Source organism: Saimiri boliviensis, chromosome 1, assembly GCF_048565385.1.
Source record: "Saimiri boliviensis isolate mSaiBol1 chromosome 1, mSaiBol1.pri, whole genome shotgun sequence".
NCBI lineage: Eukaryota > Metazoa > Chordata > Mammalia > Primates > Cebidae > Saimiri > Saimiri boliviensis.
In genome coordinates, this window is record NC_133449.1 from 91,106,429 (window position 1) to 91,127,938 (window position 21,510).

A 21,510-nucleotide genomic window follows, 5' to 3' on the forward strand; every position below is an offset into this window, starting at 1 on the left:
GTGATGCTCCTCTCCCTGAGTCAACATGTTCTCATTGTTCAACACCCACTTATGAGTGACAACATGTGGTGTTTGGTTTTCTGTTCTTGTGTCAGTTTGCTGAGAGTGATGGTTTCCAGATTCATCCAAGTCCCTACAAAGGACACGAACTCATCATTTTTTATGGCTGCATAGTATTCCATGGTGAATATGTACTACATTTTCTTTGTCCAGTCTATCATTGATGGACATTTGGGTTGGTTCCAGGTCTTTGCCATTGTACACAGGGCTGCAATGAACATACGTGTGCATGTGTCTTTATAGCAGAACAATTCATAGTTCTTTGGGTATATGCCTAGTAATGGGATTGCTGGGTCAAATGGAATTTCTATTTTAAGTTTATTCTTTCGTAAGCCTCTGTTGATGGGATAAAAGTCTTAGCAGCTGCCAGCTGCTTGGTGTTTCCAGTGTCTGGGCTGGATGAGCTCCAGATCAGAAAGTCTGCCTGGGTATCCCAGGGATGGGAGGGCTGCCAGGGTCAGCAAATAAGAAAGTATACATGTGTGCACATGCATGTGGATATGTGTGCACATGCAGTGCCAACCAAGCAGGGAAAGAAACAATAAAATGGTTTGTGTTTAACAAAAGCCAAGCTGGTCTACTTCACTCTGAACCCAGGGCAGCCCTGACCCTGGTGTCAAGGAAGCAGTGTGCTGTGTCTGTGTTTACCATGACTCATCGGGAAAGACGGGTTTCCAAAAAAGCCTCCACTTCAACAGGCTGGCTGTCTCCTGTTCGTAAAACATTCATTCTTAGCCCTTGTTTCTATACTCGGGGCCCCTTGGTTTTTTTGGACACTGAGACAGGGAGCTCCAGCTGTGTAATTCAGGAAACAGGTAATGAACATGTCAATGGCTTCCCTGAAGTGCAAACCGAGGCACTGAGAAGGAAAGTCTTCTTCGTGGGACAGGTGGCAGAGTCCGTCCTGCTCCAGTGGTGAAGGGGAGAAAGTAACTCCTCGCCCACCATGAATCTGGGGCACAGTTTCTTGGCTGACAACTTCCCAGCCAGACTCTTGGTGTGCCCTTCACAGACATCAGGGCACCTGCCATTTACAGGAAAGCCACGGGGCTCCTCCCTTCCTTCCTCCCTGCCTCCCTTCCTCTCCCTCCTTCCCTTCCCCTCACTCCTTCCCTTCTTCTCCCTCCTTCACTTTCTCTCCCTCCTTCCCTTTTTCTCCCTCCTTCCCTTCCCCTCACTTCTTCTTCTTCTCTTCCTCTTCCTCCTTCCCTTCCTCTCCCTTCATTTCTCTCCTTCTTTCATTCCCTCCTTCCTTATTTTCTTTCCTTCATGCCTCTCTCCCTCTTCCTTAAGCCCACATCATTTAAAAGCAGAAACAGTTGGCTTAGTATCTCCTGGCCGCAGAATGACTTGATGCTGCCTGTCCAGGAAAGACTTACCTTCATGTCCACATGAACAAGAGGGGCTCCTGCCCCAGTGGGCACTTTTCCAGGATGCTGAGTGAATGTCAGCTACAGAGTGGACAAGGAGGATTCAGTGGCTTTTGGGCTGCCTAGACACAGCCACTGAAATACACAGCGCCCCTGCGTGACATTCAAATACCCTCCAGTGCAAGTCCTGGGCAGCAATGTGACCCGTGCCTGGTCACAGGCTGTCTGAGAGCAGGGGCAGAATAACTCCCTCCAGCGAGAAGAGCTGCTAGTCCCTCACACATCTCCATCCACCTCCATTCACGAAAAACACATAGAAATGCTATTTGATAAGGTAGAGGCTGATGGTCAGTCTCTGGGATAATGCAGGACAAGGGACACCCCCATCAATTGCCTGGCACTGCCACCTAAGACACCCTGAGATAAAAAATCCCACTTCACTCTTTTCTCCAGTGATTCATTCATCAGTAACTTGATGTTTTCCCTTTACCTGATGAAAAGTTCACTCTACACAAAGAAGATGAGAAAACAAAGAGAAAAAAAAACTTACACCATGAAGACCAGGGGAAAAAGTAATGGAAATTGTGGCACCATCTCATGGGCAAATCCCCCCGAAGCTCTTAGGCCAGCGCACCTAGCAAAGGGGCTCCTGTGCCCTTTACACACGAGCCCCACAAAGCTCCAGGAGGGGACCCAACCTGGGCCTTGGTAAGTGTTTGTCACCAATCCCGAATCTGCCCTGTTTCCATGAGAGAGCACTCGCCTCCGTTTCAGTCAACAGCAGGGCTGAATCATCTCCTTCCGTACAGGGAGGACGTCGCGTTGCCACGCATATCCCTAATGACACATGATAAACTGACAAGCCCAGAACACCTTCTGACCAGGACTAGTCACAGCGTCAGCTTCTCTCACTCCCAGGAATACGCTGAACCAGGCCCAGGTGAAACAATGGGCGACCTGTCCGTGACAACCTCTCCACCTGTGGGGTCTTCCTCATCTACCTTTCGCCTCCACTCAGGGCACAGGGCTCAGTGAGTAAGGACCTCCGCCAGGTGCTAGGTCACAGCAGCTGGGAGCACAGGCCTGGCCTCTCCCTCCAGACTTCACAGTCTTGTGGGAAGGCCAGGTATTAATATGAAGCACATACAGGTCTACATTTACGAAGAGGAAAAAGGGGACAGCAAGAAAGTATGTACATTTACATTTACATGTAAGCACACACAGGGAATCTTCCTCAGGGGTAAGGCGCATCCTAGTCACTGAAGCAAGAAAACACTTCCTCTTCCCCTTCCTTTCAAAGGCCCCAATCTGCAGGATGGAAGCAGGGAGAATTAAAGAGGCAAAAAGGAAAACCAATTTAACTGTCTTCTCTTTCTGAAAACTCTGCTTATTAAAAGCACAGTTGGTAGGTTGGTTTCATTTCCTTGTCTTCATTAAATCAGGAAGCTGAGATTTAGCAGAGATTCTGCCCCCAGAATTACTTATCGGAAGTGACCATGAGTTATTACCCCAGCATCCTCCATGTGCTTTCTGATAAGTAGTTTCTTAACTTAGAAAGCTGTTCCCAAGAATTCTTAAAAGGTGTCCAAATTCCCAGGCCTACCTCATACAACATTTTCATACAACATTTTCATAATTATAGAGGTGATAGCAACCTTGGTGAGAACAACTGTCTGGAGGATTTTGATGGGGTTATTTGCTAATTTTGACTCTTCTGTGAATAAAGATACCCAGTCGGCTGACTAATATGAACCCCCATCCAACCCTGAATGCGTCCACAACCCCACAGACCTTCATACTGATCATTAAAATGAGAACAACCCAGACATTCACTGGTGATGGTAGAGTTAACCAAATAAAGCAGTACTCCGATGCTCTGGATTCTTAGAGTAGCTTTACTCAAGTTTCACAAGTGGTGGTATGGAGTCTGCCGGAGTCCCGGTATGACCCACTCACAGTGAGATATTCCCAACCTAGAGGCACCATTCTGAAGCCCCAACAGGTTGCCTACATTTAATTAGGAAAGAGAATTGCCACACACACAAAGCAAGAGTTGCACACATGCACATGTACACACAGACAGACAGACAGACACACACACACACACACACACACACACATTCATCTTTAACTTCCCACCAACATGCCACGGGTACCACCTTGTGTCTTTCAGTCCTTAGGAGGACTGCAGGCTTGTAGTCTTGGAGCCATCCCTGTTCTTTCCAGATAGAAATGATGCAGTGGAGTGACCTAACCTGAACCATGGAGCCCCACACAGGTGTTCAGTATCCTTCCAGAGCATTTTTCTAGCTTCTGAGACTAGAATGGGGCACATGGAGAGCACTGCCTCGCTGAGCCCACCCAAGAGAATTCAGACATCCAGAGAGAGAGCAGATACTGCCCTGGAGAGGCAGTGCCTCCAACCTAGAAGTACCCATTTGTTGGTTTAACTAGAACACTCACAGGGTACTGTCCTGAACCACTGAAGTCCCAGCAATGAGGGGCTCGTCTCATGGGAGCGGCTGGTACAGAAAAAGACAACCATACACCAAGGATAGGGGGCAGAGCTGAAACCCAGCAGAAGACAAATAAATTATTCACCCAGCCTTCTCACGGAGTCACGGGAATAGTCATGGGTTCTTCACATGTGCCTCAAGTTTTAATCAGCATCTAAGATGCTGGGTTGCCAGACCCAGGAGTTTATCAGCTCAGTGTCACAGTCAAAGCTGAATGAGGCTAGTAAGATTTACATACAATGTGTCAGGCCCCATTCTAAGTACTTTATGGCATTAATCCATTTAACCTCCCTAACAGCCCAATGAGGAATGTACTGCCCCCATTTTACAGATGGGGAAACTGAGACACCGAGCGGGCAACGTGCCCAGGATTATACAGGTAGAAAATTATGGCACTGACTCCTGGGTCTGCACTCTAAGCCACCTTGCTGCTGCATGTTAAAAACTCTAGAAAAACATTGATTGTCCTCAGGTCAGACATCCAAAGGTCTGGAGTGAAGAAGTCTACATAAAATGTCAGGAGAAGAAAAATGTGATTTCCTTCATGTTTTTCTCTAAGTGTCCTTGCTAGAGCAGTTGGGAGGCAGTCATACCAGCTGCCACTAACCCAGGGAAATTCTCATGTATGTCAGAAAAAGAACCCTTCAAGACAAATCTAGGATAAATGTGATGTGATTGATGCCTGGCCCCTGAGTTGTACAGCATATAACCTACACAACTCCAGGGCCAGGCACCATTCCCATTATATTTGACAGCCTTAAGAGCTGTGGGAGGGGAATTAAAGAGTTTAATGGTTTTAGAAAGAAGCAAATGCAGTTCAAGACAACATACTCATATCTTACTTTCTGGTTTCTGCTCCCTGAACAATTATTTTCTTAAATTATAAATTATAAGTCATGGTGTGTCAACCTATATAGTAATCTTTGCATCTAAATCAAAGAGAAATTGTGGTCTCCACTTGGCCTGGTGTTTTAATAACCACCTGTTCTATTACATATTCTATTTTCCAGACAGCCAAATTCCTTTCCAAATGACCCAGATACAACCATTTTTATCAAAATTCGAAGCACAGCTCTGAGCACAGGCTAAACCAAAAGGCTGTTACATTAGTCAGAATAAAAATTTCCTTCCTCAATATCTTAGATCCAGCATGAAAATCATGGACACAAGCAATGTTTCTGTTGCCTGGATTAGAAAAAAATAGCAAGCCTGGGAAACATGAGAGTTGAACAGTAAAAAATGCCCTCACTGGCTCACCTGGAAAGCAGTGCCCATGTCGTGAAGCCACACGGGCACAGCCTATCCTGGGGCCTCTTTCTTTATAAACTCTTTTGCCTTCCAAGGAAATAAACCAATCAAAGCACCTTAATCAAATTTAAAGGCTAGGCCAGGTGCAGTGGCTCATGCCTGTAATCCCAGCACTTTGGGTGGCTGAGGCAGGTGGATCACTTGAGGTCAGGAGTTCGAGACCAGCCTAGCCAACGTGGTAAAACCCCATCTCTACTAAAAATACAAAAACTAGTCAAGCATGGTGGCTTGTGGCTATAATCCCAGCTACTCAGGAGGCTGAGGCAGAAGAATCGCATGAACCTAGGAGGTGGAGGTTGCAGTAAGCCAAGATCGTGCCACTACTGTCCAGCCTGGGTGACAGAGCGAGACTCCAGCTCACACACACACACACACACACACACACACACACACACTAAAGGTTAGACATGTGAGTCTAAATTCAAACTAATGGACTTTGTTTTTTGAGGCTCATGAAGCACAGGGTAACTGACTAGAGTCCATCCTCTACTTCAGTCCTCTACTTATGATGGGCTGACTTAGGATTTTTCTACTTCACAATAATACAATACAATACACAAACCATACTTCACATACCCATATAACCACTCTACTTTTCACTTTCAAGACAGTATTCGGTAAATGACAAAGATATTCAACACTTTATTATACAGCAGGCTTTGTGTTAGATGATTCAGACCAATAGTAGGCTGATTACATTAGCTAGCCTAATGTAGGTTGTTCTGAGTACATTTAAGGTAGTCTAGGCTGAGCTATGAGGTTACATAGGTTTGGTGTATTACATGCATTTTCAACTTACAATATTTCCAACTATTGATGGGTTTATTGAGACATAACCTCATTTTAACTCATTCTGTCATTCTAGTTTGCCTGAAATGTCCCCAGTTTTAGCACTGAGAGTCCCACTTCCCAAGAAGCTCCTCAGTCCTGGGAACACCAGGACAGCTGACCAATCCATGATAAAGCTAAAACTGAAGGCATATATAAAGACAAGGCTTATGCAATGAACCTGAGGAAGCAGTTTCAGATGTAAACATTAAGTTCAGAAAATTTGGACAGTTTACACCCAAATACTCCTCTGAAAAATAAACTCTGCTTCAGTTAAACAATGTAAACTTTCTAAATGAAGCCTAAAACATCTTTTTAAATTATAATGTTGAAAGTTTTTTTTGTTTTTTTCCCCCGCTTTTTTTTCTCCCAAGACTGGGTCTCGCTTTGTCACCCAGCCTGGAGTGCAGTGGTGCAATCTTGGCTCACTGCAACCTGTGCCTCCCAAAGCAATCCTCCAACCTCAGCCTCCTGAGTAGCTAGGACTACAGGCCAGTGACACCTCACCCGGCTAACTTTTGTATTTTTTTGTAGAGATGGCATCTCACTATGTTGCCCAGGCTGATCTCTAACTCCTTGGCTCAAGTGATCCTCCTGCCTTGGCCTCCCAAAGTGGTGGGATTATAAGCATGAGCCATTGTGTCTGGTGAAAGTTTTATCTTGTCTTATTTGGGGGGTATTTTTCCCTATTTAAGAACATACAGTTGAGAACTCCTTAGAATCCATCCTGTTAAAACTCACTATGTATTTTAAAGGGATTAGAAAATTGGTATTAAAAATATTAAATATTTGGTATTTTTTAGTATATCTAATTCTTTTTTGACTATGACAAAAGTTTAACAAAAAGTCTAATATGAAAATGTACATGACCGAATTTTTACATCATAGTAAAATGGACCCTATGGAGAGAGGACATGGGCTTCTCTGCTGAACAGCTTTATTCGTACTTGTTCCAAAGCTTCTAACATGATGATACTATTTCCTTGTATTACCACCATTCCAATATTGTTCTGTTGCCCGCAGTCACCATCTCCACACATTCATCTAACACAAGATTCATAAAGGGATCAAATCCCTGCAATATTACTTGGACATATCTGCCACCATTTAATTTCAATGACAACTTCTTGTCCATGAATTTTTTCAACTCAGGAGGGTTAGCTCTTTGCCCACGGTATCTACTCCACAGGCTACAGATGCCTTGGAACGGAATGCATGGCCTCCCTCATGCTCCCAAGGTAGGCCTGGTGTCTTGCCTCTAATTCTTTATTAAAGATAATTTGGGCTGGGCATGGTGACTCATGCTTGTAATCAATCCCAGCACTTTCAGAGGCCAAGGCGGGTGGGTTACCTGAGGTCAGGAGTTCGAGACCTGGACTAACTTGGTGAAATCCTGTTTCTACTAAAAATACAAAAATTAGCTGGGCATGGTGGCAGGTGCCTGTAATCCCAGCTATTTGAGAGACTGAAGCAGGGGAATCACTTGAAATTTGGAGGCAAAGGTTGCAGTGAGCCAAGATCCCACCACTGCACTACAACCTGGGCAACAAAATGGGAAAAACAAAACAAAACAACAACAACAAAAAAAACTATGCAGAATACAATGTATATGCCCAAATGAACAACATCTGCAAGGTTTCACTTTTGGGATTTACTCCAGGTAAGTGATCTAATCTTTTGTTCTACCTAAACAGCACTGGATGTAATTATTCCCCAGGGCCTCAAAATTCTAAAAATCCTAATTTCCTATTGAAGCACTTTTTTAAAAATTCTAAAATAGCTAATTACTAAATTACAACAAGCATAGGAATTGTTGGCAAGTTTTAGCAGTTTGCTTCTAGGTCCTCCTTTTAGATAAATATGTTTTCTATATTTGCCTCATACTGAAAAGTTTTATAAATTTAGCCCAGGAAACATACCATTATTATTATACTGTAATTATTTTGTTAAAGGTTTTTCTGTATTTACCATGTTTTGAAAAAGAAGAAGGGTAAAACTCTAGATACTTTAAAATCCAGTCCATTTTTACTCCATTTATTTTAATAACCATAAATATTTAAACCTGGTAAGTTTTCTGAGTATATCAAAATTTATTATGATGATGGTTTCATGAAGAAAAGAAGTCGTATATAGTATAAGCTGACACTGCTAAGCTCAAAAGTGAATTCAGAGCTAATGGAGACTGTAAGCTCGTGCATGTTTAGGAGACCCCATGTTGGCTCTGTCCCACCAGCAATGGGAGAAATATTTTCCCCAGGGCTTCCAGTGTTCTAAAAATTCTTGTAATTCTCAGGTGCTTTCAGTAAATACAAATTACTGAATTATATCAAAACCTTAGGGATCATTCCTAGGAGTGAAGAAAAATCTTAGGGACAGAAAAAAAACAAGAATTCTAATTTGATCAAAAAAAAAAAAAAAAAAAGGAAAGGAACACCTGCTGTTTTGTCCTCAAAAACATCCATGTCAGTCATGGTAAAAACAAGTTTTCATTTATATTTCACTGACTTAAATTTTATAGAAAGAGATCTGGTGTAGGAGGGAAGGGTCCCTGCTCACAATTCTCCAGAGACCCAAGGAAAGCAGGCAGATACCACAGAAGCTCAGCCAGACCTCGCTGGAGAACTGACCAACCGTCCCCTCAGCCAAGCCCCTGGCAATCTCCTCTGAGCTTTGGTTTCCTCATGGGGCCATGGCAATAATACTAACTTGCTGGGGGATTTTTGCAAAGACTATGTGTTAGGTTTCCTTCTCTCCATCTTAAAAATCACTGTGCAGGCCCTCTTCTTTTATCAAATAACTTTTCAACAGAAACCTGAAGAAAGAACTGGGTAGGACTGGAGGGGGAGGGTTTGCTTAGATCAAGTTAAAGAATGTAGTTCTTGGCCAGGCATGGTGGCCCACACCTGCAGTCAATCCTTTGAGAGGCCAAGACAGGGAAATTGCTTGAGGCCAGGAGTTGAAGACCAGCCAGGCAACATAGTAAGATGCTGTCTCTACAAAAAATTAAAAATTAGCCGGGCATGGTGGCATGCACCTATAGTCTCAGCTACTCAGGAGGCTGAGGTAGGAGGATCACTTGAGCTCAGGAGTTGAAGACTGCAGTGAACCATGATCACATCACTGCATTCCAGCCTGGGTGACAGAGCAAGACACAGTCTTTAAAGAAAAAAATAAGAAATGCACTACTTCATTTTTCTCTTCACTCACCAAATGTACTAATTATCTGCTTGCACTTAAATATTCAAACTTATTTAATATACATGTTTGGTTGATTAATGTCTCAAGGTTTCTGTCTGCATTGCAATTGTCTTAGACTGGAATTAACTACAGGGTAGTAACATTCATTTAATTTCACATGGAAAATGTCACTTGCAGAGCAGGCCTGCATAAATGACCTTGATATGGTGAGAAAATGGAATTTACCTAATAAAAACGCTTCTCAATTATCCTACCAAAAAGAAAAAAAAATGAGAATGATAACACTTAACCACAAGAGGCAAAACCATAAAACTTTCAGGAAACAATATAGAAGAATATCTGTATGGTTTCAAGGGTGGAGAAGATAACAATAGCCAAAATGAACACATTAGAAAGGAAAAAGATTGATTAGAAGGGACCTTGTTTATTGAAATTAAGAACTCCTATTCATCTGAAATCAACACATATAGCGATCAAAGAATTCCTGTTAATATGAAAGATCAAAAATCAAAAGAAAGCAGGCAGTGGACACTGTGGCAGATTGTACAGTAACAAACAGCCTCCAGTTGATTCATGTCCCCTGGATCCAGCCCCTTGGAACATTCCATCCAAAGCTGCCTCTAGATTTGGCAGCACCGTGACTTCCTTTGGCTAATGAGACAACAACAATTAGGATGCGGATGCAAGCTTAAAAAGTGCTTGCACATTGGAGTCCGCCTTTTCTTGTTGCTTATTGGGACCCTCAGTCTACCATATGAAGAAGCCCAGGCTAGCCTTTGGGGGATAAGAGACAATGTGGAGAGGAACCCAGGCCATCTTTGCTGCCCTAGTAATCCCAGCCAACACACAGAACTGTGAGCTACATAAATGAATATTATTTTAAGCCTCTTTTGGGTTGTCTGTTTTGCAGCAAATCCAAACTGATATAGGAAAAAACCATAAAGATGTTCTCCTTCACTGGCAATCGGAAACTAACAAAGGAAGAGCTAACGCAGATAGTCTGTCAAGTGTGAGGTGTTAAGGACACTGACGCCTCTGTTTATCAAGAGAGGCTGCCAAGTGTAACCAGGCAAGAGTTTCTGCACAGGAGGAATACAGCAGGCTGGACTGACACGTGACTACCCACGCCAGTCTAAGGTGGAAAGAAGAATGGTTTTGCACAAAAACTTCCAGGAAGTGTCTTCAGAGGAAGGGTCAGGAGCCGTGATGTGCAAGGTTCGTCTGGGAGCTCAGTTGGCCTTTGAAGTGTGCTGGTTTACTTAGGAAGTAAACTGATTAAAGAGATTAGTAGGGGGTATGTGGAAGGGGCTTTCTTGGAGAAAGGGCTCAAGAAAGCTCTTGAACGCCATCCTTGGTGTGTCACTGACTGTAGGACATTAAGGACTCATGCAGCACCAAACCTGTGGCCATCTGTGTGGGGTGTGGCCTCATTCTGTTCTGTCATCTCACGGCTCCCTTGTCCTCTGCAAACCCAACCTTCGTGTTTCATGTCTCTGGATAATATCCATATACTTATGAGACTATAGTCCCCCAAATATGGGAAAATAAAGAATTAAAATGATTTTATAGCTCAATGCAGTTGTAATTACAGGAAAGATGTCACATCATCTCAAAAAGTGAAGGTCCGACCAGAAAGAAACTAACGAGCATCCTGCAACATGAGTCTTCCTCATGCTCTAGGAACTCTTCCTCATGGCTGAGCTGCAGCATTGGCCTGAAGCCTTAAGTCAGAGGAGTCCTGGCATCAAGTCTGTGTCAAATACACTCATCAAATGGAAGGAAGACACCCCCAGCATCGCTGTCAGAACAGAAGCATGCAGATGAGCCAGGCGTCTGACTCCAGTTCAATTCAGAGCAAGCGAGGCTCTCCAGGCTCAGGTATTGTCTCTACCCAGTATCCCCACTGCCTCCCAGTCCATCTGAGCAGAGACATCCAGCCTCAGGATGAGCCACGGGTATTCCATCAGGCACATTAACTCCACACACAGGTATCAAATGAGACACTTGAAGGCAGATAAACCCGCTGCTGTGTGGAAGGGAAGGCTGGAGGGGACTACAGTGGTGGAACATCTGCACTTTCCAGCCATCCTGTTAGGTATAATATTCCTTGGACTATGCAATGGACTGAATGTATGTGTCACCCCAAAAGTCATATGTTAAATCCTAACCTCCAAAATAATGCTATTAGGAGCTGAGGCCTTTGGGGAGGTGACTGGATCGTGAGGGTGGAGCCCTCATGAATGGGATTAGTGCCTTATAAAAGAGGCCTCAGAGTCGGGGTGCTGTGGCTCACACCTGTAATCCCAGCATATTGGGAGGCTGAGGTGGGTGGATCACAAGGTCAGGAGTTTGAGATAGCCTGACCAACATGGTGAAACCCCATCTCTACTAAAAACACAAAAATTAGCTGGGTGTGGTAGCACACGCCTGTAATCCCAGCTACTTGGGAGACTGAGGCAGGAGAATTGCTTGAACCCAAGAGGCGGAGGTTGCGGTGAACTGGGATCATGTCATTGCACTCCATTCTGGGCAACAAGAGCAAAACTCCGTCTTGAATAAATAAAAAAAAATAAAAAATAAAATTAAAAAAAAAGAAGCCTCAGAGAATTGCCTTCCCCCTGCCGCCTCTACCAAGTGAGGACACAGTGAGAAGGCACTGTCTGTGAATGAGGAAGCCAGTCTTCACTAGACAGCAAATGTGCCAGTGCCTTGATCTTGGATGTCCAGCCTCTAGAACTGTGGGAAATAAGTTGCTGTGGCTTATAAGCCACTGTGTTTATGGAATTTTGTTACAGCAGCCTGAAAAGCCTAAGACAGCCTCCTTCAACCTCACAACCACCCTGCAAAGTAAGCATCCTCCCACCTTACAAATGAAGAAACAGAAGTCAAAGAAGCTAAGTAACTTGCCCAATGTTGTCACCGTCCTAGGTGTAAAACTGAAGTATGAACCCACGTGTCCTGATTCCAAAAATTCATGTTCTTTTTTGCTTCACCACACTGGTTTTTTGTGAACAAGCCAGCTTAGAGACTTCCGTTACAGCAGTATTTTGTTTGTTCCCTAAAAGGATTTCCCGAGTCCAGTAAAGGATGCCCAGGACTGCATTAAGGACTCTAGATTTCAAGTGTTAAGTACTCTAGATTCAATCTCTCATAATGGATTTACAAACTCCATAAAAAATCTGAGAATCCCTTCAGGAAACTTGAACCAGAAAATCTGAAAGTACAGGAATTATAGCAAAAATGATGACTTACAATGAATTTCCTGAATTTGTTAAGATATTTATTGTAGCCAACTTCTGAGGGAAATCTTAACAAATATGGTCTCAGTTCAAGGGATAAGAAGCAAATATGAAAACTCATAAAGTTATTTTATATATATAGACTTAAATTCGTCTCCTCAAAGCCCAAGTTCTTATAATAACATCAGGCTAGAGGTGCAGTTTGTCCAATAAAAATAAAAAATTGATTTACTTTTTATTTCTAGTTGACACTTAGAAAGGAAAATAATCAACCCATATAGGAAGAACTAATTATTTTGCCAGACTCTGAGTCTGAATATCCAGACTAAAACCACAAAGAAACAAAAATTACATGCAAGCACCAAGAGGGAAGTCCATTTACAGTAGAGATTGACACTGTCCCCAAGTTGGGGACAGAAGGAATGACCACAGGCATGGGCCTCACCTTGACCATGTCAGTGGACAGCTCTTCTCCCTTCTCTGTGGTCTGAAAAACTCAGAGCAGCCAGCAAGATGACCCTGGAGAGACAAGGGCTATACATTCACCAGGAGCACTGAGGCCACATGGCAAGAAACCAACTGGGCCCCTGCAGGGGAGCATCCAGTGAGATGGCGCAGGGGCTCTCCTTCCATCTGCTGAGAGTTGGGCGGACTCTGCTCAGCAATGGGTCCCTCAGCACAAGGCTGCCCAGACAACAGGACTAAACATTTAAAGGGGATGCCATCCAACAACAAAGACAGCAAGAACTGTGCTCCCCTCCATAGAGACACTGATACCTGCTCAAGTCTGAAACCCAAGGGCAAGTTCAGGGTCAGCCAACCTTGTCTTGCTTCTAACTTGTGTCCACACCCTGCAGAACAGGATGATGGCACAGGCTGCAGTAGGAAAGGTGTGTAAAATCTCCCCTGGCCTAGGCAGGAAGGGCTGTTCTCAGGCCACCCCTCCGAGGCCAGCAGCAGGAGGGGCACATGCCCTGGGCCACACAGACTGTCTCAAGCACCCAGGCATTGAGGTTTTGAGTGACTTTGACTCCTGTCTCTGGAGGCTGTGATTTTCAGTGCTGCAGATAATACCATCTCCATATTTCCTCCCTGTGTTTGCCTAACAGAAACTCCAATACCTTCTCCTACTAACCAGCATTCTTGGGTTTTCCTCATCCTGCTAGCTTATTCCTATAGCAACTATTAGGTGGAACAGCTCTCATCTTAAAAACAGTTCCACACAGCTTAGGGCCCTATAAATTTAATTTTCAATCTCACATTTGGCATTTGTTCTGGGGCAGTTCCAACATATCAGGAAGACAGAATTGCATTCATGGGTGAAAACCAGTACTGATGGTTTGCCTGAAGACTGAATATAGTATTTACTTTCGTAATACTACCTGAGGTTTATATATTAAGACAATTCTGCTCTATGTCGCTTTTCTAAGCTGCTCCTAGATGCAAAATGTGCACATTTTCCTGAAGAAGCTTTTGCATCATGCTTTGTTGTGCCTCGTGTGTACTCCTTAAATGTTTTATGCTCCCTTCATGTTTTATCTCCAGCTCGGATTAGAATCTATTGTTTTGCAGTCCATAAATAGTACATCCTTCAAACAGTACAGGGAAAACAGAAAAAACAGCTACAGAGGATTTGCTGAATTTTAAGCTCAAGGAAAAGTATTCTTTCTATCAAGATTCTAGGCGCTCTAGGACCAATAGAGAAAATACCCTTGCTGCAATCACCCAACACACTGTCTAATGATCACTGTTAGTGGCAAAAACTTCACCTATGAGCATATGAGCAGGGCAGGGCAAACAGAACCATCAAGTGCCCCTGCTGTTGTGCTGCATATGGGGTCGCACCAGCTCTGCTGGTGTCTAAGCCTCTCTCACTCACCACTCACTCATTTATTTACTCATTCAAGATCTTTCTAAAGCAAACCAGATCACTATTGTCCTGACTACAGCCTTTCAATGACTTCCCAGTGCACACAGCATATGTCCCAAACTCCTTTCCTGGATTGCAAAACCATTCAGGCCCACCCTGGGGTTCTTTGAAAACACCATGCTCAATCTCTCCTTAGACCCCTGCACCAGCAGATCCGCCCCGATCTTTGCCTCCCTGGCCCCTTCTCACCACTCACATCTTCAGCTCTCAGCTTAGATATCATCTCTTTAAAAATGTTGCCCAGCCACCAAACATAAAAATCGTTCTCTGTCATTCTCCATTACATGGTTCCATGGTGTTAATTACCTGTATGTCATCTGCCCCATCTGACTTTTTTCATGAGCATTTCCTGTTCATTGGCCTCCTGGCTGGAATGCACACTAGGAGAACATGAAAATCCCTTCCTCGTTTGCAACCACACGCTCCATGCAAGAAATAAGGACAGCCACCCTAGCATGTGCCCTGGAATATCCGGTAAGGGGTGAACAGAAGGAGACCAAGCGCACTGAGCCTCAGGGCTGCGAAAGCACACAGGGGTCTGAGGATCCACGCAGGGTGCGGCTGACGCCGTCTCTGGACTGGAAGTTGCTGATGGGTCCCTCTCCCGAGAGGAATCTGCAGGCCTCTTGGCTATTGCTCAGATCTCCCCAGGAAGCTTTCCTCAGCCCTTACCAGGCACCTGAACTAGGCAATAGTGGGCTCTCAATTGTCGGCCTGAAAGACAACACCTCCCATTTCATCTGCTGCTGATGCTACAGGAATATGAACAGCCTATTTCATTGTTCTCACAAATCACGACACTCTACATTCAATTTCCTTAATAGTCTCAAACACTCAGAATAACAGAACCACGAGTCACAGAAGTCCCACTCAGCCTCACACAGAGGACAAGAGTCCCTTTGGCTGCAATTCCTGATTTCCTAATGCTATTCTGTGAGGTTTTTGGACGTTAGTTCCCTTGGTGAGAATAGATATTCTGAAACAGAAGAAAAAGGCCCTATTGCTCTATTTGGGCCACAAAGTGAGGGCACCTATCTTCTCTGAGCTTGCCACACCCCAGTCTGAGAACATCATTGGAAAAGAAGATCAAGGCCCAGTTGTGGCTTCCAAACCTCTGAGCCCAGAGCAGGGCTCAGGAAACATGTCCTGGCTGTCTGGCCAATCAGCCACTGGGTTGATTTTACTGGGGTTTTCACAAGGTAGGCACAGCCCAGTAAGGAAAAGGCAAGGCAGGAGGTCTCCTTGGGCTAGACCAGCTGGGGCACGGTGGTCAGTGCAGACACAGGCTTCCCACTTGGCCTGTTCCCACCCCCACTTCTCCAGCTGCCAAATCAGTGCCTGTGTCAGTGGGGTTGCTCAGCTGGAAGGCCTGGCCCCATTCCTGAGCCCCAAGGCCCAAGACTCCAGGCATGGGCTGCTCTACATGTGTGACCGTCTACAACAAGGCATGACACAGGCAGGAGAGAGGGTCCTCGGTGTGGCTGCCGGCAGACTCGGCTGGGAGCTTCCCAACTCGTCCACCCAATCAGTGACCTTAAAACTGCCCTGGGGTGGGGGAGACAGGCCTCAGGACTACAAAGCTCCCTGGATGGTGCCAAGGTGCTGCCAAAGTTGAGAACAACAGGAGAAGGGGCCACCTAAGCTAGGAGAGCAACACAGACAAGAGGGGAAGTGGTTACTCAGGGAGCCTGCTGTGATCAGGGAAAACAGGAGAGCGGAGAGGGAGCCATCCTGTGTGGCAGGCTACCTACGACACCCCTGTCTACACCAGAGTCAGCCACGCAGGAGGAGGAACTGGGAAACAGAATCCTCTGTCCAGCCTGATCACTCACAGGTGTCAGGCCGGGAAAGCCACCATAAGAGCAGCACTCTAGAGAACATCGTGTCTCAGGTCCAAGCAGAGTAAAAAGATTCTTCGAGAGACTAGGCAAACATGCAGTCGGGGGACAGGAAACTGGCAGACACAGAAGCCAGAGAAGAGGGACTGCAGAGGCTGGGGGACAGAACTGGCAAACCCTCACCTTGGCGAGGCAAGGGGTCTGGAAAGAGGGCTTTTCCAGCAGAGCTCACCGAACCAAGCCACAGGTCAATGCCCGGAGCCAAAGGTCAACGCCTGAGGTTGAATGGGAGGGAAGAAGGTTGTGTGGGAAGAAGGATGGTTATAAATCTGACTTTCTGCCAACAAAATGTAATACAAGCTCATGTAGGAAATTTCAAAAGATAAAAAGGAAAAAAAAGACATTCCTAGTGTTCCTTCCAGCCAGATTTCCCACGGTGCATGTACACCCCTACGGCACCGGAAAAGGGGAGAGGGTCCCACCACAAGATGAATTTGACAACCTTTTCTTCACTCCAGATGCTCCAACATCCTTCCATCTCTCATCGTGGCCATTATTACAAATGCATTTGTCTTTTTCGATGTTGTCAGACTCTCAGGCTGGAATTGCTAGGTCAAAGAGACAAATTGCTTTTTCAGAGTTTTCGTTTTGAGGTATAGAAGTGCAAACTTGTCTCGCTCTCTTCTTGTCACCATTGACTGTCAACTAATTTTTATTAACTTATTAGACAATGAGCCTTCTCATTCTCAGAGTTTACTACTAAGGCTACTTATTTCAAACATATATTTTTAGTAATTCTTCTTCTGATGCTCTATAGAATTCTTTTTGGTCAAAAGGGAGGCATGGAGTTTTTGGGAGACCCGGGCTTGTTTGGATGTGGATTATAAGGCGGTGAGGGAGAAATAAGATGGACTATGAGAAAAGAAGTGGGGAACAAGACAGACAGAGAGAGAGAGAGAGAGGATCAAGTTCCCAAGGGCAGAGTTGTGGCGGGGGGTGGGTGTCAAGAGTCCGGTAGGAAGAATTCGCCTCAGAAGAGAAGAGAACCCCTCTCGGGGTCTAGAGAGGAGAAGGGTGACAGGAGGAAACAGGAAGAAGCTCAGAAGGAAACAGAAGGATGCTCAGAGGTGGGAAGGAGGGAAGATGAAGGCATTCTCACCTAATGGCCTCTCTGGTTTGTGTGAAATAATCCACCAGTGGCAGGGGATACTAGAGAAGCTGAAGGTTTAAAACTGCAACAATGAAAAACTCACTTATCGACAGGTCAAAGCGCCACACCAGGGTACTCTGCTACTGATAGGGGCCGTCAAGCCCAGCCCTGACTCTGGTGTTAGTTTTTGCTGCTTGTTTGTTTTGAGATGGAGTATCACTCTGTCTCCCAGACTAGAGTGCAGTGGTGCAATCTTGGTTCGCCGCAATCTCTGTCTCCTGGGTTCAAGGGATTCTCCTGCCTCGGCCTCCCAAGTAGCTGGGATTACAGGCATGAGCCACCACACCCAGCTAATTTTTTTGTATTTTTAGTAGAGATGAGGTTTCACCATGTTGGCCAGGCTGGTCTCAAACACCTGACCTCAAGTGATCTGTCTTCCTCAGCCTTCCAAAGTGCTGGAATTACAGACATGAGCCACCATGCCCGGCTTCAACCCTGATTTTTCATGTGAGAAAACTGAGGCCCAGAGGTGGTAAATGGCTGACCCATGGTTCCACAAGAAGAGAGGGCAGGGCCAAGTCCACAATCCACAGATGTGGTTCATCTACTGTGCAATACAACTTTACTCGCATAAGAAAATAGAGAAGAGTCTGGGCCAGAGCCACGGCCGCTGCTACAGGCAAGTGACCCATCTGTTGTGAGCCGGCAAGGCCTCTGCAGAGGATGCCCAGGCAGCTGCTTTGCAAGCCCCACTTCACCTAGAGCACATTTCCCACATCAGTCACCTCTGCCTGGCTGCCAGTGATTGAGTGACTTCCCACCTTCAGCACACACTTCTCTAAGCCTCCAAGGAGACCATCAGAAATTCTGGAAGTTGCTGTGAGCTGTGGTGAGGAAAGGCAGGTGGCTGTGAAACACTCCCTCCCAAAGACAAGGGACTCCCCGGCAGCGCAGCCAGCTCCTCTCTGCAGTTGGCTCCATTCAACATGCAGCATTTGGCAGAGCGGCCTCTCTCCTGAAATCTATTACTCCACCAGGAAAGCTCTTAAAACCAGTGTCTTCCTAGACCTCTAATTCCACCCTGCTTTCCTAGACGATCCTGCCTGGCTCTGTACCCAGCCTCGTGTGTGAAAACAAGGGTATCTGCCCACTAATCCCATTTCCCTCATCAGACTGCAGAGTAAAATATGGGGCAAAATTCAGAACTACTTCAGAAAGTGTAGTTCATTTGTTCTAAGAAAGTTTTACTTTGTTGGAGGCTGGGAGTGGGGAAGGCCCCAATTTTCACTAGAAAACCGTATCCTTATTCTTATTCAGTTCATTTTTGTGTAAGGAGAAAGAAATGACTACTTTGGAAATGACCCCAGGAACTGACAAACACTTCCTTACAGAGGCTCCCAAGAAACCAAAATCCATATGAGAAACCCCGGCGAGCTGTCTGACTTCAGCTCTCTTCAGAGTATCATGCGGGGCGCACAGCCAGGGAAGAAAGAAGTCCAGGGGAACGTCAAGTGCTCACAGAGTCCTGAGCTCTGGGGGACTCTTGTGAGAGCCATGTCTTGCACATCTTCTGTACACAAGCATTTTGACATTTGGCACTGCACGAACCCAGAAAACTTGCTTATTTTTATTACATTTAGCATTGTTCTATCTACCAGTAGTTTTTCCTCTTGTGGACAGAAAGAACTGGAAGTAGAAAAGTCAACTGAAGAACCCTCTCATCTGCTGTCCCTCTGATGCATGCACCCCCTCTCATAGAGCCAGTGACCACAGTGGAGCTGTATCCTCCCTTGGGACAGGGAGAAGGGACTGCCCCCCAACGCTGGCTGCTGTCCTCCAAGGCAGACCACTCCTCACCAGGTTCCATCAGGGGCCTCTCCACTGTACTGCAAGAGCCACAGAGGACGCAGGCATGCAGGAGCTGCCTGGGGAAAGGAAGGTTTGAACAACAAGGGCATCCAGTCCTCTGTGCAGTAAGACCATCCTGCAAGTGCTCTCCTCCTCCATTCATCACACTCCGAGCTTAGGACACTCTGAAACAGTGGCATCCATAATGCTAAAAAGAGTTCCTGAAAAATTTCCCTCCAAAGCTTCCAGTTTCCAGCTGAGATCGTGCCACTGCACTTCAGCCTGGGCAACAGGGCGAGACTGTCTCACACACACGCATACGCACACACAAAAGCAGATATAAGAAACAAGAAACGTATAAATGACAGAAAAAGAGAAACTTGTCTAATGCACCCACAGTCTAGCTGTCAGTGCTTTGGTAGTTGTCTTCCAGCCTTGTCTCTGTGCATAGATTTATAAGGTTTTTAAAATTACAGTGATATTAGTGTATATGCCATCTGGTATCCTGCTTCATTTTAAGAGCCAACACTTTTCTATTGAATTAGTTTTCATAAAAACCATTTTATTTTATTATAGAAATTTTTTTAAGAGAAAGGCTTCACTCTGTCACCCAAGCTAGAGTGCAATGGTATGATCATGGTTTACTGCAGCCTCCAACTCCTGGGCTCAAGCCTCAGCCGGGATTATAGACAGACGCCACCACACTTGGCTAATTTTTTGATATTTTCTAGAGATGGGGCCTTATCATGTTGCCCAGGCTGTCTTGAACTCCTGACCTCCAGCAATCCTCCCTCCTTGGTCTCCCAAAGTGCCAGGATTACAAGCATGAGCCACGGTGAAGTCATAAAAAAACATTTAAATTGGGCTACATAACACTAAGCTAATTGCATATACCATAGCTTATTTAGCAATGTCCACACTATTAATAATATCCAAGTTGTTCTCCGTTTTTTGCTTTATTTTATAATACTAAAATTAAAACTTAATGTAGAAAGTAATTGTTTTTGTGTTTGTTTTGAGGATGATTTTCTTTTGGAAGGTCCCCAGATGTTATCGCTAAATCAAAGACAAGGACATTTTAAAGCAGGGGTGTCCAATCTTTTGGCTTCCCTGGGCCACACTGGAAGAATTCTCTTGGGCCAAACATAAGACACACTAACATTAACAACAGTTGATGAATTATTTTTAAAAAAATCACACACAAAAAAATCTCATCACGTTTTAAGAAAGTTGGCAAATTTGTGTTGGGTCACATTCAAAGCCGTGTCCTGGGCGACATGCAGCCTGCAGGCCATGGTTGGACAAGCTTATTTTAAAGACTTCCAATCCATCATGCTGGTTTTCAAAAGCATTATCTGACCAACCTTCCACTAACCTTACCCATGGACCTTGTTAAGACTGTGTACTTTTTTTCTCCCTGAGACAGAGTCATGCTCTGTTGCTCAGCTCACTGCAACCTCTGCCTCCTGGGGGTTCAGTGATTCTCTTGCCTCAGCCTCCCAAGTAGCTGGGATTAGAGGTGCACATCACTTGGCCCAGCTAATTTTTTTTGTGTTTTTGATAGAGAGGGGGTTTTACCATGTTAGCCAGGCTGGTCTCAAACTCCTGACTTTGTGATCCGCCAGCCTAAGCCTCCCAAAGTGCTGGGATTACAGCCATGAGCCACCACACCCAGTCACGCTTTTTTACATACTTTGTTAATCTGAAAGCTGAGAAACAGCATTTTTTTTTTTCAACGTGTACCTCTTTGATTACCAAGATCAAACATTTCTCCACGTTTTCAGATAAAGATAAATGTCTTTCAACATTAATTATTGTCGGTGCCTCTATTATGACTTCTTTCTATACATTCTCTGCTGGTGGTCTGGTTTTAGTAGTTTTAAACAACCACTTTTAACAGAGCCTTCATATATTACAAATATTAACTCTTTAAAATCTATTTTGTGAATATGTTTCCTCCATGTGTATTTTATCTTTTAGCCTGACAGTGTTATTTCTTATTTTAACATTGTTTGCAGTGAGATGATGTCACTGCTTTCATTTGTGTTGCCTTCTCTCCCTTCTAAGTTTAGCTTCCCCTGATCTTTCTGTGTCCTGGGTTTTTAATGTTAAGCCCTTAGGCCAGCTGAAATTTCCTTGGGGACTGCCTCTCCCTGTCCCATAGCTATACTTATGCCTTGTCCCCTGAGCTGTAAGCACAGGTCATTGCAGGGTTTCATGGTCTG

The 21,510-nt window shown here is 44.9% G+C and overlaps 1 protein-coding gene and 1 pseudogene across 1 annotated transcript in view; both read right to left on the minus strand.

Annotated features, from left to right (window-relative positions):
* Positions 1-21,510, minus strand: part of SH3RF3 (SH3 domain containing ring finger 3) — a 360,128-nt gene that overhangs the window by 235,207 nt on the left and 103,411 nt on the right. The window lies entirely within an intron of this gene.
* LOC141584765 (small nuclear ribonucleoprotein G pseudogene) overlaps positions 1-21,510 on the minus strand; it is a 32,016-nt pseudogene continuing 10,506 nt past the window's right edge.